The 16,494-nt window shown below is 42.5% G+C and overlaps 1 protein-coding gene across 7 annotated transcripts in view; it reads left to right on the forward strand.

Annotated features, from left to right (window-relative positions):
• TSPAN18 (tetraspanin 18) overlaps positions 1-16,494 on the forward strand; it is a 192,730-nt gene that overhangs the window by 80,433 nt on the left and 95,803 nt on the right. The window contains exon 1 of one of the 7 annotated variants that reach the window (XM_088057291.1): positions 8,609-8,679. The exons of the other annotated variants lie outside the window; for them this stretch is intronic. The gene's annotated coding sequence lies outside the window, so the exon portion shown is untranslated. Of the gene's footprint in view, positions 1-8,608; positions 8,680-16,494 lie in introns of those variants that run through there. 7 annotated transcript variants of the gene reach the window in all.

Here is a 16,494-nt window from a genome sequence, read left to right on the forward strand (position 1 = left end):
GTATGGAAAGGATTGCTGCAGGGATTTGTTTGGGGCTGGGACTAAGGAGACACTGGATGGAGCAGGGTAAAGAGGCTGGACAGCAGTGAGACACTGTGGAATACGTTTGTCCTTTCCCATTTGACATGAGTTTGTTGAGGTGTTGTATAGCTTGGGGTAGCTAAAATGGATTGGATAGAACATTTGGGAAGTCAACTTTAGGGAAAGCTTTTTTAACGTGGATTGTTCTAAATAAGATGAAGATATGGCTGGTGCATGGTGCACTAAGCATCATGTTGACCATGGTTTCCTGTTGGGCTTTCAGCAAATTTACTACTTTAGTTTGTGTATGTGTGAGAAAAAAATAGCTATTTACCCCACCCCCTTGTATTTTTTCCCATCATAGACAGTTTCAGTTCACTTGCCAATCTCATGTATATCGAAAGGCTGTTTTCAGTGGACTCCTTCCTCTCTAATTCTTACATTTCTCAGTGGGTGGCTTTAGGAATTGCAAAAAATATTTTTTGCTGAGGAATGATTCCCCCTCAAATTTTTTTATGATCACTGGGAAAAAAATAACTCTGCTTTTTTCTAATTCTTATTTTTCACAAAAAGTGCTTTTTGCTTAATCTTGAAAATTTAAGATTGCATGAATAAACAGGTGGCTCTTAATGTGTCCATAGTTGTTTTGCAGACATGAATTTTAAACTGTGCTACTTCTTTGCATTTTCCATTTGGGTTTTTGTGTGTGCAAAGAGAAGGGAGCTTGAGCCACATTTTTCCACCACAATCCCTCCTTCCATGCTAGAAGATGAAGGTGTTGGCAGTGGGAAAAGTAGGATTTACAGTGGAGTGTAAGTACATGACATGTCAACGTCACTTCTCTGATTAAGTATGCGGGTAATCTCTGCTAAGCACAAATGCAAAACAAAATCCTCTGTTATGCCTGAAGAAATGTGCCATGCAGAGTCAGGCTTTTGGATGAGCCAGTGAAGCAGGTGGGCTAGCCAAAGGGACAATGGGGTATGCAGGCATGGTCTGTAAAGGGTATTTATTAGAAGGGAATGTGTCACCCTCTTTGATAGATGGCTTCTGCCTTTTTATTTTTTTTTTTTACTTTTTTTTTCTTTTGCATGCCTGCATAGTTTTAAAAAACTAAAATTCTCCTTTCTTTTGGCTGCATGAGGAAAGAAGGGGTGTGGAAATGCTGGTTAACAGCAACCACAGTCTAAATCTTGCAAGTTGCCATCCTTCAGAAGTTGGCTGTGGATTCTTTGCATGCACTAGTCTGTGTTTCTGAGATGAGGAAAGTTGTAGGAGATGCAGTCATGACAGTAAAGAGGCAAAGTTCCCTATTTGCTCATACTCGACATATCTGTGCTCTCCTGTCAAAGAAACTGAGGTTTAAAACATTGGAGTTGTTGTGCTCTGAAAGATTTGAATCTTCAGTGTAGCAGTAATTATTTCCACCAAGAATCTTTGTGCTCCCAGATTCCCAAGACTGAAGATACCTTACCTCAGGACATGTAGCAGCATGATGGGTAGAACACCTTCTGGGAAAGAGAAAGTTCTCAGTTCAAATATTGGCTTGAACTTTAGGCAAAAAGTCTATATGACCCAGTTTACAGTATTCCAGAAGCCAAGCACTCAGTCAAATTACTTGTTGGATGAGCTGTGGTTGTTGTCCATGTGTGTGGTCTTAGCCCATGGCAAAAGAAAGGTAATGCAATTTAACTAAGCTCTGTCCCTGCTAAATTAAATTACCTCACATCATCTGCAGGGGATGAGCTTGCACAGGGAGTGTTACCACAGCTCAGCTGATGCTCAGCCTACTGTTAGTGCTGTGCACCACGACTTCATTGGGATCTCCACTGGAGAGTCCCAGTGAGCAAGCAACAAGTAAAGCCAGTTCCAAGGAGAAGGAAATACAGCTGTGCCTCCATTTAGAGAAAGTAGTCCCTAAGTCTCATCACATTTTTAGTTTGGGAAATTCAGGTGACTGATTGATGGAAATAGAGGTTTTCAGCAATTACTGTACTTACTAAAAATAAATAAATTTGCCATTTTCCAGGAGATGTTGGCTCCCTTGCCTTTTGCTTCTAAGAGGCAGTGGTGCCAAATACATTTTTGTTCTCTTGGGAATGTGTTTCCTGAAAGATTCCTTTCATCTGCAATGAATTCTGTGCTTTAAACAAAGGAAATATAAATGTTTTTTCCCCCCAGGTATCTGTGAGAACTTCTTTGTAAATGAATTGAAATTGTCTCACTTGATAGCAGACCAAGCAGCAGTCTGTCCTCACTTTCAGTTGCTTTGTCTCTGAGATCAGTATTCCTTGTCTAGGAATGCCAAGGGGCAGTGAATGATCTGGCCTTGCCATGGATGATGCAGAAAGCTTGGCAGCTCAGAGATGTGTCCAATTTGACTGCCATAATGGGATTTGAAAGGGAATTGGTGTAAAGAGATGTTAGAAAGGACATAGGAATATCCACTTTGGCTCCTTGGCCTTTACACTAGGAAGAGACAACTTCAGCAAAAGCCTCTGTAGCCAGTCTGTGCCAGCGCAGCCTCAGGAGATCAAGAATTGCAGGTGATGCCTTTGTTCTGGGGGGCAGTGGGAGGACCTCACCTTGGTCTGACCTGATCCCCTGGAGCTTGTAGCGTGAGGGTGGCAAGGTGGGCCATGCAGCTTCAGAACCTCTGGGAGGAGAGGGGAACAAGGGCTTGCTCAGAGGAAATGCTGAGTCTCTTGTCCTCAGAAACTTATCCTGGCAGTGGCCATGAGCATGGTGATGATGGGCAGTGCTTTCTGCAGTCCCAGTGGTTGTCATCTGGGTGGTTTGGTGCTGGTAGGGTGATGCTGGCAGCACCTCTGCACCGTGATGATGGAGTTGGATCACAGGTGCTTCTGTGTCCTTGTGACACTGTTGTTCATCCTGTTTTCTTCCAAGCCAGGACTGAAATCTCCTGTTATTGACTGATAAAAGCTTTTGTGCTGAAAAATTCCCATTCACATAATCTCTCAGAAATCATCCCAGTGTGACAAACTCTCTTTCCAGCTCCAGTCTCTTTTTTGCTATGATTTTCTGTAAACCAGGGTTGGAATGTGTTTCTTAAACATAAATGAAGTTTAGCATCTGTTGTTGGTGACACAGATCATTGCACATGGGAGAATGAACGTGCAAGTTCATGCACAGCCTGCTTTTGCTTCACAATGAAGATGTGGTTAAATGGGAATTAGGATTAATACTGGATTTAAGATTCTCGTAGTTGGCTGGTAAAAGCCTAATCTCCTCAAAGGCTGCAGCAGGCTGGCAGCATTCAGCTCAAGGCCAGTGTTGTTTGCAAGACCTGAAAGAAATTGAATTTTGATTCCTAGAGCACTTTAATCGTAGCCTTTCAAGACAGGGATGGGAAGAGCGTATTCTGCCTCAAATGCAGCCTTTTAATTTCTTTAATGTGTGGCAGTCACCTGGGCTTCTAGGTCTGATGGACGTTTGACAGTAATATTTCTCATTTCCTTTTGTAAAAGCTTAGGGATTCTGATTGATTTTAGAAATGTATAAATTGCATTCTGAAAGTCGATATACCAAAGTCTCTGTATAGGAAGAGTGAGATAAATCCAAGCAGGGCAGCAAACACTTTCCAGTTTAATGTGTTGAGAGTGCTAAATGTCTTTCAGGTAAGCAGGCTCAGGAGGCCATAGAGGTATGGAGCTCCTGGGTGTGATGTGGTCAGTTCAGTCCAGCCTGGTTTGTTTTTTGCTGAGGTAGAGATGACTGCTGAGAAATGCATTGCTGAGTCTGCACATGTCCTAAAATGAATCACTGCATTTGACATTAAGGCCCGTGTTGGAAAATAACATGTTTTAACCTGAAGTGTTGATGCTTCTCCTGTTTATTGTGGCTGCAATTTTTCTGTGTACCTAGTTTTTTCCAAAAGTCAGACATTTGGTTGTCTAAATAATTTGGTTTTCAGTTAAATCTTAAGGTAGACTTTATGTAGGCTTAGTCCTGCATAGTCAAACAGGACAGAGGTGTGTAAAGATTGCCTGAATAGCTACTTCTGATTCCTTGTTTCCAGCTTTCTCCTTGGTAGCAGTTTTGATTTGCTCTGCCCAACCACTGAGAGCTGCCCTTTGCAAAATGCTTTTCTATCTGTATTGCTGCTAGTGATAGCCTGGCAAAGTGTGTCTGCTTTCCCTTTTTTTTAAATCAACAGCCCATGCTGCAGATGGGTCCCCTTTACAGGGGGTATCAGAGATCTCTACAGTATGATCATGGACACCACTGTCAGTGGAGCTCTGAGCCACTGAGGGTGGAAGGAGCAGAGACACATTGACTACATTTGAGTGGAAGGCTTGTGGAATGCTGCTGATATGATTCAATATCCATGTTGCTAACAAGAATGACTTTTCTGCAGAGATGGTGATGAAGTGCCTTTAACTATACCTGAATCCAGCCTTATCACTTTGTTTTTTCTCAAGCCTACTTATTCAAACTCCACCAAGACAGATTTCTTTGGATTGCTTCTCTTCCTTTCTGTGTTGGTCCTCCTTGCTTAGGTTGCCTTTCCTCTGACTGTTGCCTTGTGTAGAACCTCTTATCAAATAATCCTATTAATCTTTTTAGTAATCTGTAAAACACTTACCATCAAGCAGGACATTTTTCTGAGGTACGCAGTTTCCTTGCACACCTTAAGTCACCTGGCTCTCAGCATGTGAAATTGAGGAATGCACTGAAGGTTGTCTTTTCCAAGGCTCTGGGCACACATGATGACCTGATTAAAATTTTAAAGACAGTGACTTTATTTAATTTAAGAATGCATATCTCTGTCCCCATTGTTCTCAGAGTTAAAGGGAGCATCTCAAACATTAGGCCAGCTGGAATTCAGGTCTCTGCAGGGGCTCTCAAGTCCCTTAAAGAACAAGCTGGTTGAGGTTGTGTTGGGAAAATGTCTGTTCTGTTTTATAATAGCCATAAGCCAGGAAAGTCTTTGGTCTATTCTCTTTACTCTTCAACAGAGATTAAAGGTAAGGAGCAGTGGATAGAGAGGAAACCTAGGCAAGCCTGGCATTGAGCAGCAAAGATTAGTAGAGTTGCATGAACCATCACAAGAAGGTTTATTTTGGTTGGCAAAAAGCATCCAGCTTTCACTGACTGTAAGAGATCTTATCCCTCTGCAGAAGTGAAACAGCTTGTTTTAAAGCATGCAGCAATTCATAGAAGTGCCTTGTGAGCATCTTAAAACTGCTGTTTTGTTTGGTTTTGTTTTGTTTTCACTGGTTAGAAGGTCTGGTCTGTAGTTTCTCTGGTGTGTGGTGGGAGGTGGCAAAGACTGCTTAGAACAGCAGTGTGTAATCAGACAGTGCCATGCTGGGCAAAGCCTGGGGATTTTTAAGCCTGTAAAAATTCAGGAGAACATGCATTTATGCTATTGCTTGTTGTTGTAGCCTCTAGCAAGCATTAAACCCCCCCTGAATAGAAACAGGGGTGAAGGGGAATATCTGATAACTTCAGCTTTTTATCAGTTGTACAAATGACTTGGAGAAGAGCAAGCACAGGCACAGTGTTTAAAAAAAAAAAGAAAAAAGAAACAAACAACAATCAAACGAACAAAAAAGAATCATGCCAACAGGAACAACAAAATCCTCTTGACACTGTCAGGATGTGTCTACCGAGATTATACAGGTTTTTATGCTGGCTGAACTATGCAAGGGGGGAAAATGTGCCATGCTGACCTGTAGTTGCATCCTGCCACTATTTGAAGCCAAGGAATTTTTGATTGCTGTTTTGGCCAATGCCTTGGCATTATAATAAAGCAATTGTGCTGGTAGAGATGAATGGGTGTGAATAAACTTGTGTCCTGCTCCTGGTACCTTAGAGGGCCCAGTGACAGAAATGCATTTTATAACTCCACAGTATCAATTTCTTATTATTCCTTCAATGAGTCCACTCCGTGCTCAGCACTGAGACTGACAGAGGCCCTTCACCAGCACTGAAGCTGCACCTCGAAGCTAAATCTGCTCAGCACCGATCTCACTGATGGTGCTGTGCTTTTCAAAGCATTTGCAGCCTTGCTTGTGGAAGGCCGGCCAACATCACCACCACTTTTTCTTTCAAATTCCCCAACCGTGGCCAGGAATGTGCAGCCCCTGCACTCTGCCGTGCCCTGGCCAGCCCGGTGTTTTGTTGCAGATGAATGTGGTGGGATGTTCTGTAAACATTGCTGTGTGTCCTGGTGCTGAATGTTTGCGAGCTGTTTGAGCAGCGTTAGTCATTTATCCCCCAGCCCCTCCAAGATCAGCTTCTGCCTTATCACTCCTGATAAGCTGGTGTGTGATCTGAGGCAGAGCCATCAGCCAGAAGCGAAGGCAGGCAGGAGTCCCAAGTGCATAGTTTGGGGGCAGCTCGGTTTCTTTCCTGATAAGCCTGTGCCTCTTGCGGCAGTACAGTGCACACTCCTTTTAAACTGTAATCATAATCCTCTTTGCAGCCGGCGCTGCTATCCCCACAGGAAGCATTAGCAATATCACAAAGTGTGGAGACTTCATTGTTTTCCCCTAATCTGCAAAGGGAACTGAGACAAGACAGAGGAAACTTTAACCTATTCCTTGCCTCAGTGGCAAATAATTAGTTTCTTACTGAGTGAGAAAACGGGGGAAGCCTCTTAGTTGAGATAAAGTAAGCGCAAGGCTCACAGGCTTATCTTGCTCTGTGGAATTCGGGGAAGGACACGTCCTTGAATTCGCCTGTCTGGCGTGCCCAGATTTTGTGTTTGGGAGTAATGAGTCTATTAGAGCTGCCCTAAGTGATTGCTGGGTATGAGACACCTCTTGCCAGGAAATGCAGTAGCCATGCTTTTGTTTAAATGAACAAAAGGCTCTGGGTGCTTAATAATGTGCAAATTTGGGTGGGTGGGATATGGAGAAGGTTAATAGGGCAGGCTAACAGAGGAGGAGCTGAGTTTGAGAGAGGAGGAGAGGAACGCCGAAGACATGGCAGCAGACAGAGAGAAGCAAAACAGGAAAAGCAGCCCCTTTTTGCCATGTTAAAGTTAACTTAGTCCCCAGTGTCATTTTTGGGGTAAGTGCGAGCTGTGTCTGATGAAATAATATTTTTAGCCATGAGAGAGGTCAGAGTGCAGCTCCGAGAGCTATCGGTGTGCGAGTCTGAGTGCTGTGTAAGGGCTGTCCAGACACGGACCCAGCACAAGGTGTGACTGTGGGAGTGCTTTTGTGGTGGGAATTCACTTTGGCTCAATGCTTGACCTTTGCAGAACTCTTCCTAGCAAGCTGCCTGTCATGAATTTTTTCTTGTCATGCTTGGGTCTGAGGCTGGGCTGTGCTTTTTGTAAAAAGGAAAAGCTGCAGCGGGAGGAGATGCCCTGGCCTGGCACAGGGGGCACAGATCTGGCATGGTGAATGGTCTGCTTGCACTGTGCTACTGTGAAAGTCCTTTAATCCCAAATATGACAAGAGCAAAGGAACAAAAGAAAACGCTCTCAAAAATAACATGAGATAAGGATCTGGAGAATTTGCTTTTTATTTTGCTCAAGAGTCCCTGGAGACTTCTTTTAAGGGAAGAAATGCAGCTTTCAAGGTCGAGCTGTTTTTTTTTTTTAATATGCTCCCCCAACCCCTCCCATCCCTCCCTTTTTCTTCAGACTTCAAAGGCAGTCAGCTGAGATCTTCTTAGGAATGTTACATCTGTTCAGAGCAAACATGGATTGGTGGAAATTCTTCCTCCAAAGTGTCTGAAATTTGTACACGAATTTTCTCGAGATTGTGGTAAGCAAAACACAATCTCAGTGGGCTCAGGGCTGAGTGATGCACAGGAGTGAAGGGTGGAATTCCAGCAAGTGAGAGTAGTGTTCTGCAGAGCCATTTAATTTAGACAGAAATGTGTTGGTTTCTTTTTTCAAACGGTTTAATGTCAGTTCCTTTCAATAAAATTGTTTCAGAAATTGAAACTGAATGGACTGAAGTGTGAGCTAATGCTTGGCCGGTCCTCCTCAAACTTCTAGCTCGTGCTAGCTGTCTACCTGCTGGCATACCTGCCTTGTCCTTTTGCTTTCAATCTTAATCTGTGTCTATCAAAGACTGAAATCAAAATTTTGCTTTTCGTGTCTAGTGCTTACCTACTGGTCCTTTACCAGCTGATCCAAAACCTCTCTGTGGTGGAGGGGCTTTGGATCAGGCACTTGGTATGACACAGAAAAATGTCAGTGTAAGCTTGGAGGATATAGCAGGTGGGTGTAGGAACTGGAATTATTTTAACACTGCTTTGCCTGCAATGGATGGGAATTTATTGCTGATTTTGATGAAAGCTGATGTGTGGCTTTGCTGGGAACATTTGGAAATCCTCTCCACAGTAGGATTTATGGACATGATCAGGTCCCAGACAGCCTTGTGCATAACTGCCTCTTCACATCACAAAAGTGTAACTGAACTGTAAATGGTTTTCACACCAATTATTTCCCTCTTGTTTTTGAATAGAACCGGGAGGGGGGTTGTTTATCCCATTTCCCTGGTGCAGCTGAAACTCAGAGCAGCAAGCTTGTGCTGAAGCTGTTGTTTCCTCTGCATGTTTCCCATAAGGAGGCCAAGGAGTGTGAGATTTGTGATTCAGTGTGTGGCTTTGTCACATGCCTACCCAGGCTGAAAATGATAGATATCTTGGTGCTGTCTCACTTCAGGTTGGGTAAGTATATTTTGTTTGTTGCTTTTGTAGGATTTTCCTTTAAGTTGGGCTTCTTAAATGAAGAGCAGCAATATTTAAGCTTCTGTGTAAATAAGCAGAGAATCCTGGCTTCATCTTGTCTAATCTGTTTAACCTTCATCAACCCAAATATTTACTTACTCTAGGCATTGAATATCCAGGCAGTTTAATTCTGGTGCTAAAATTCATGCCCTGAGAATGCTGTAGATTGACTAATCCTGCAGAATTCCCAAAATCCCTGTCTGTATAAATAAACTTCCTATATGAAGGATTATAACTAAATGCCATGAATTCAGATCAGCAAAGCAGAAGTACAGCAGTTGGCCCATTTCTTCTGCTGCTCACTTATGTATTTTTATAAGGTTATTCATCTTAGTCTAAATAGATGTGTAATGAAAACTGCAAATAATGAAGCATGATGTTGTCACATACTGTATGAAGAAAGTTTAACCCTCTGCCTTTTATCAGTTTTCCAATCACCATCAGCTTGATTTACGCAGACTGTTGGAATTGTTATTCCTTTTGGGTATGGCATTTCTGGTGAATCTGTGGGGTTTTTTGTCTTTGACTTCTTCCTGCAATTGTGCAATGTGAAGAGCTCATTAAACAGTATCAGAGATACAAAATTTGTGGCTCAGTTGCTGAAGGCATCCCCACCCCTCCACAGGGACATTCCCCCAGCTGCAGAGCAGAGCCCACAGCATCTGGATTTATCAGCACTAGCACTGACATCTCAAGACTGGTGTGCTGTGTCCACTGCAGGCAGCACTTCCAAGACCTCTGTGTAAGCCTGTTGGTGTAGGCATGGTGCAAGCAACCTTCTGAGCAGCTAGGCTTCTGTCCTGTTACTGCATTAATTATCTTTGTGAAAGATTGAAGTGCAGACTTATTTGGGATCCTTGTTTTGGAGGAGTTCTGTAAATATCCCATCATGTTGCCCTGTCTATTACTGGACGTTGTTCCAGAGTTATGAAGGCTGTAAAGCACCCAGGGGACAGGAGTTAATTTGGCTATTTTAAATGGAATAACTAAAAACAACGAGAACAAGTTACAGAAGTACAATCAAAACTGTTTACAGAGGACTTCACAACAGCACTGGTCATTAGGTTCATGAGAGGTTAACGTGTACTATCTGAGAATTTTGAGAGTAGACTTGCAAAAATTAAATAACAGGATAGCCAGCATGATGGAATTGTTCCTTATTGGCAGGGAAGGGTCCCAGCCAATTTTGCTGTTTTTTGCTTACAAGAATTCTGTGTAGCAGTTGGATACTAGAAGGAAGAAATTGCTCAGCTGCTGCAATATCAGGAACATATCTAGCCTGGAACATGTGCTGCTCATGGCCACTGGGTCCTGACAGATAATTCTGTTTTCTGCAAAAGGACTAGAACTAGGGGAAGAATTGCACCTCATTTTATGTGCCAACAGCCTCTGTGGGGAAATTCCTTCTCAGTTCCATGCTGGGTTAGTCAGAATTTACAGTGTATCTGGGTAAGAATCACTGCAGTTAGGCTGCTAATCTCATTTCTGTCCTCAGATAAGATTGTTTTCAGAGTAATTGTCTGTTTGCTCCCCCTTCTGAGTCTAATCAGAGTGGATTGTGCCAATACCTCCTGGTGCAGAGGAACTTGGATGTTGATTGCCCTCAAAAGAAAGAGAAAATCCTCAGTGTATATTTAATGTAAACTTCGGTTTTGTTACATGTTCACAGGAAAATCATCTGGAAATAACTTGCTCAGACGTGTCTTGGGCTTTTCATAGCAACATATTTGCTCTTGTTTAAAGTCTAGGTTTAGTCAGGCAAGTGCATGTAGTGCATGCTGTGGTGAGTTTTTCAAAAGATAATGCTGTGCACCAGCAAAACTGGTATTTTTTCAAGCCCTGGGATAGAGCAAGTTCATGTCTGCAGAGAATGCATACTCTTAGGTGCTCCAGCCAGCAAATAAATCTGAACAATTAATGCTTTTTTGCCTTATTTCAAAGCAAATTGCAGGAGTGGGTGGATTTTGCTGGTGGGTATAAAGGAGACGCAAAGATATTAACTTATCATGTATCTTTCAAGTTGTGACTAGAACTTGTCTCTTGATGTGCTTACCTGAGGAGCTGTGCTTTTTGGTGTCTTTGTAGAAGTGAGCACAGCACAGGTAATGCAGCGCTCCGGTGAGACAGAAATGATGTGTGCTGCCCATGTTAAACAGGTGACAAAAGTGAGACACTGATGTACCATGGGCTGCTGTGGAATTGCCAAAGCTGTGTAGGTAGGGTCCGTGCCAGAGCCAGCACTGCTAGTGATTTCTGGTCTGGATTACCATCGCCCAGCTCCAGCCACCAGCACTGTATGAAAAGCAAGACATAGTCCTGCCCTTAGTGGTGTTGGTGCTGTAGAGATGCTGTCTGGCGTGATCAGACCTGTATCTCTGGATAGTCTGAGGGATCTCTAGGGCTTTTGAGTGTGATACCTAAAGCAAGCTCAAAGGGAAAGGGCATACAACTGAAGAGAGAGCTCAGAGCTGCTGAACTTGCATGGCTTCTGTGTGAGAACCGCTGAGACTGTCTGATTCAATCAGGCTTGAAGGATGTCGAATGAAGCAGGTTCTTTCAGGCACAGGCAAATGTCATCTTGGGGACCTTGAATTTGGTACAGCCACAGCTGCTTCTAGCCTAATGTGTGCTTGGTGTGCTTAGTGTGGATATTCTCTAAAAATTTTATTGCATATTTTGCTGCTTCCTGCTCCATTAGACTTCAAATCACTAATTGTAGTGGTAGTTTAATGGTTACAGTGTTTCTTTTAGCAGAAACTGGAACCACTTTCCATTTGCTGGATGACTTAACTGATGTTGCTTTCTGTACAAAGAGAGAGACTTGCAGAAACAGAGGAAGAGAAATAGAAAAGCTGTTTTTACCTTTGCCTATATTGCACTGAAGAGGTGCCAGAGACAAGGTTTAGAAAAGTGTTTCTGGAACTGGAAGTAATACAATGACATCAGGACAAGCAGTAAATAGAGCCTTAGATATGCAGGATGGTGTTGCCATCCTGCTGCCTGCAGAACTCGAGTTCATCTCCACACAGAGCTGCAATATCACCTTACTCAGACCTAGCTGTGGTGTGTTTGATTTGGGCCTGCTGCACGTGCCACAGATATCAGTGCCCAGCAGGAGAACTTGTGGTCTTGAAAGCCCCTTCGTATAGTTTGTGGCCTCATGCAAAGGAATTTTTTTGTTGTTTTCTTACCCTTTCTCCATTACATGTGTTACTTCTTACGGTTTTTGTTGTGATGATATTTTTTTTTTTCACTTGAAGCATATTTTTGACACCCCTTGGTCCTTTAATGGGCTCACATGTTATCAGACATCACAGCTCTACATACATTAACTGTGCTTTGTTATCTGGATTTCTTTGTGAACCATTCATATTCCAGGATCTTGTCTCCAGCTGTTATTTCTCTGTAATGATCCTGAGGAGAGTGTTGCAATTTACTCAGCTACTTCTGCTGGCATAGCACTCCGGAGCCATCCCTGATTGGATGCACCTCTCCCCATGTTGTGGTGCTGAGGGTGAAGTTGCACATTAAGGAGCTGTTGGCTGATTTATGGAAAGCACACTTTTGGAGGCTGGGAGCAGATTTCTCTGGAGGGGCTGGTGAGCTGTAGTCCCTGCCTGCTCCCTTTCTCCAGCGTTAGCCCTGTGCAGTGCCAGCGGTGCAGGATGTCACCCTGGCTCTGCTCCCTCACCTCCCTCAGCTCATGGCTCCATCTGCCCTGTTTAATGCTACCCTCCCATCTTGCACCCACGGTTCTGCTTGTTCAGTCCACAGCAATGATTTTTTGAAGCCATAACTCTAAATATCTGTCTATAACCCACTCATGCTGGACCTTGGACTGGCCCACCAGATTTCAGAGTGATAAGTCACAGTTACTCTTTAGCAAAATTGCAAGGCTGGTCTTTGACTCCTTTAAAGTACCTGTCCCTGTCTAATCTGGGCATTCTCTGATGAGTGGGGTCTACCTTGAAAATTTATGGAAGTACTTAATTAAACCAAACACTAGCAAAATAAGTATAGCATCAATCTATCACAAGTTACTACTATGGCTTTCGTCAGCTACCATAAAAAGCTTTTCTAGACTCTATTAACAAGTGAGCACAAGAGATGTCACCAAGCTGTCAGGCCCAGACTGTCAGCCTGGTCTTGCCATGCTCAGGAGTACATGATGTGACTGAGGAGTTCCTCTATCAGAGTTGATCTGAGGACAAATCTCCTCTTTGACGCCTCCAACTGCTATGCTGCCTTTCAGTAGCAGTTGGAGAGGTTGAGGTAGTTGAGAATTCACCATAAACTAGTTCTGCTCAGCTATAAGAATAACCATGCATAGTGTGAACACGGGTAACAAGTCAATAGCTTTAAGAGAGATCACATAGAGAGATGTATTGTTGAGGCCAACAACAAATCCATGTGGGAAGCATAGTAACAAAGGGCAAAAAATAAAAGAAAAAGAAGAAATATTTCACTTGTAACCTCTTAGATGGGTTGCAAGATTTGTCTCAATTTTTTTATGGGTCTTCAATTATCTATGATAATGATCTTTATTTGGTTGGATTAATCCTCAGAAGCTCTGTGCAAACTATGGACAAACTTTACCTACATACACACCATTTCAGTTAAGATGGCTCCAGCTTGGAAATTGGTAGAACTACAGCTGATTTCAGTGAGAGATGTGGAAGGCACTAGCCTGCTTTTGAAAGAGAACTCCAGCAGAAATTATTTTGTGTGAATGGGCACTTGAGTCCTACAGGACGCTTCCACCACAGAAATTCCCTTTTCCCCTTAAAGCATAAAGATCAGGAGAGAGGAAATAAGTTTTTAACTAATTAAAGGAGGCATCAACAGCACATGGGAAAACACACCTAACAGAAAATGGTTCAGGTGATCTGGGAAGTCAGGATTCCTTTGAAGTGAAGCCAAATGTAAACTTTCTGGTTAAAACATGTCACAGTCTTTCCAGGGCAGAGTTTCTAGCCTTGCTTCCTATTAAGCACATCACGTTGTGAATATTTAAGGCTGGCTTGTGCCTTTGGGTATTTCTCAAATGACAGATGCTAGAGAGCCCTCCTTTATTCTGTTGAATACTAGAAAGGGGCCCAGTTTATCTTGTTTTTCCAGATTTATTTCTGTTCCATTGCTCGCACTAGGTCTGTTAGTAGTATCACACCAGTGGTGAATCACAGCACTGGCAATATTTGAAGCCCCACAGTTCACAGGTTGTTCCTAGTGAATGCCCTGTCTGCCTGAGCTCCATTCCAAGAGAATTGTGGCAGCCAAAGTCTAGATGGAGGCCCATCTTCCTACTGTATCCTTGTGCAGGTGGGATCATGACTGCTGCTGCTATAATTAGTACTGAGGTCTCCATAGGTTAAAGAACATACATACAAGTTTCAAGAGAAGCCCTGGCTTCCCAGAGTTAGGAGTGCTGGTAAAATGTGGCTGTGGGTCCCAAAAGCATTCATCTTTGCCTCAGGGCAACTTCTAGGAGAATCCTTCAGTAGCAGGGAGGAAGGGAGAAGATTGATGCTCTGTTAGGCTTCTGTGTTAGAAATGCTGGAGTAGAAGTTCCCCAAGAACCTTTTGGTAAGGACCCTGATTCCTCCAGTAATTTTTGTGCTCTGTCTTCAGCCCTTGCTGCCTCTGAGATTTATACCTGAACAAAGACTTTGGTCACCCCGTTCAATAATAAAAATTGGCATGTAGGTTCCTGATGGTTTTTTGCTTCATATTTGCTTCTGCTTCCCATCATCAACAGCAGTAAAGTGCCATGGGGTGAAAATCAGCACTAATTTGGGAGTTAGATTGCCTGTGTAATAAGCTTCTCTGTTATTCTTTGGCAGGAACAACAGCTAATATAAATTTTCTGCTGTCACTTCTGCATGGGCCATGTACTAGCATCAAAGTTAATCCCTCAAAATTATGTTCCATTATAAATCTCTCTCCACAAATGAAGTGGGTGCAATTAGGCAGAGAGGTCCAGAACCATTACCAAAGGAAAAAAGCTCTGAAGGACAAAAACAGTCTGCCTGTGCATCACAAAATGATATAACACCTTGCCAGCAACCTCCAGAAAACAGAAGCTCCTTGGCCACAGTGTTCTTGGGGCTTGTTTGGCACTGAAAATTATGTTCTGAGTTGACCAGAACCGAGTTCCACCTTTTTGTAAGTACAAGGTGTAGGATCTTAAAAGGATTTTGAAGCAATTTGTGTCAGTTCTCCCTTATTTCTTTTCTTCCAAAAACACACTGAATGTTTAATGTCATTATTCCTGCCTGAATCCTGGGAATTCAGAAAAGATCATCAAGACCTTAGTAACAGGCTGAAAAAATCCCCAGCATATTTAATTAGAAACTATTCTTTTGATGTTTGGGTTGATTTTGAGGCTTGTTTTTCATCAGGTTACTCTTGGGTAACCCTCTGTATTCAGAACAACTTCCCTGCTTTCATGAATGTCAAAGACCCTCAAGGTTTGAATGTACTGGTGTGGTTAAATCACTTTCATTTTTAAAATTTCATGTTAAATTATTTTTGGTTAGGGGAAATGAAAATACCCCTTTACTGTAACATTCTGACTACTCTGGGCAGGGCTGTAAAATGATGGACTTCTTATACCCAGTTAAGAAACACTAAGCTTAATATTTATGTTTGCTGAAAGTTCCTTCTTCCTACTTTTTACAGGGAGATGATAAGTGCATTAGTTCCTGGGGATGAGGTTTGTTGGGGTTTGTTTGTTTGTTTGTTTGTTTTGTTTTGTTTTTTGGAGTTTTGTTCATTTGTTTGGTTGGTTTTTGTGTTGTTTATTTGGGCTTTTTGGGTTTTTTTCTTGTTGTTTGGGTTATTTTTATTTTGTTTGGTTTGGGTTTTTTCCCCTTCTGGAATAATCCTTAAATATATTAAGGTTTCTATTCTTGGGGAACACAAACTCTCTTAGTTCCTGATTGTTTCCTTTGGAGAGCTGAGCAAATGCTACCACGTTTACATTGAGAATGGCACGGGCTCTGCAGAGAAGTGAGAAGTTTGTTCCAATGTTCAGTAGGGAGAGTGCCCTATTAAAAGTCCCATATGTGTGTGGCTACAAGTATTGAGTGATATCTACCCTTTTCTAAGTGTAAAGCTTTAGAGATATTGCAAATCCCCTATAAAGTCATTCAACTTAACTTTACTCAGACTTTTAAAATCAAAGACGATGATAATATTTTGCTTTGGTTTCTGTTCAATGCAAACATTCTGAAAGGTTTTACTTTGAGCAATGTTTAGTATTTCAGTTTGAATTTGATAGAAATAATTTCAGAAAATCTGCAAAAATGTCTCTCTGCTTATATGGCAGTCAAACATGAGTTACAATGCCAGGACAAAGATGAGGTAGACATGGGAAGCTGCATCCAGTTTTTGTCATAAGAAGCTCAACACAGTAATCTGGTTTGCCAGGGAAAGCCCCTTTATTTTGTTCATATCTGGCCTGTTGAGCAAAGGTGGGAAATAAATTCATAAATGAGAAGGTCTTGCATGCAAAATATTTACTATTCTGCCCATCAGTCATTCATCTCCTTGTTAATTTCAAGTGTACTAGAGGTCTGCTTGGCATGCTCTTGGCTCACTTCTATCCTTTTCCATGGCAACAGGATCTGTGTGTCCTCCTCCAACTTACATAACCTTCGGTGGGCTCAAGTCTCCTTCAGGCTGCTGTGCTCTCTGAGCTGGGCATGCAATCATCACTGGCCCTTCTTGAGAATCCAGTGGCTGCTCACTCCAAAA

This window comes from Pseudopodoces humilis, chromosome 7 (genome assembly GCF_049639895.1).
Source record: "Pseudopodoces humilis isolate 2021_Gansu_Grassland_sample_001 chromosome 7, ASM4963989v1, whole genome shotgun sequence".
NCBI lineage: Eukaryota > Metazoa > Chordata > Aves > Passeriformes > Paridae > Pseudopodoces > Pseudopodoces humilis.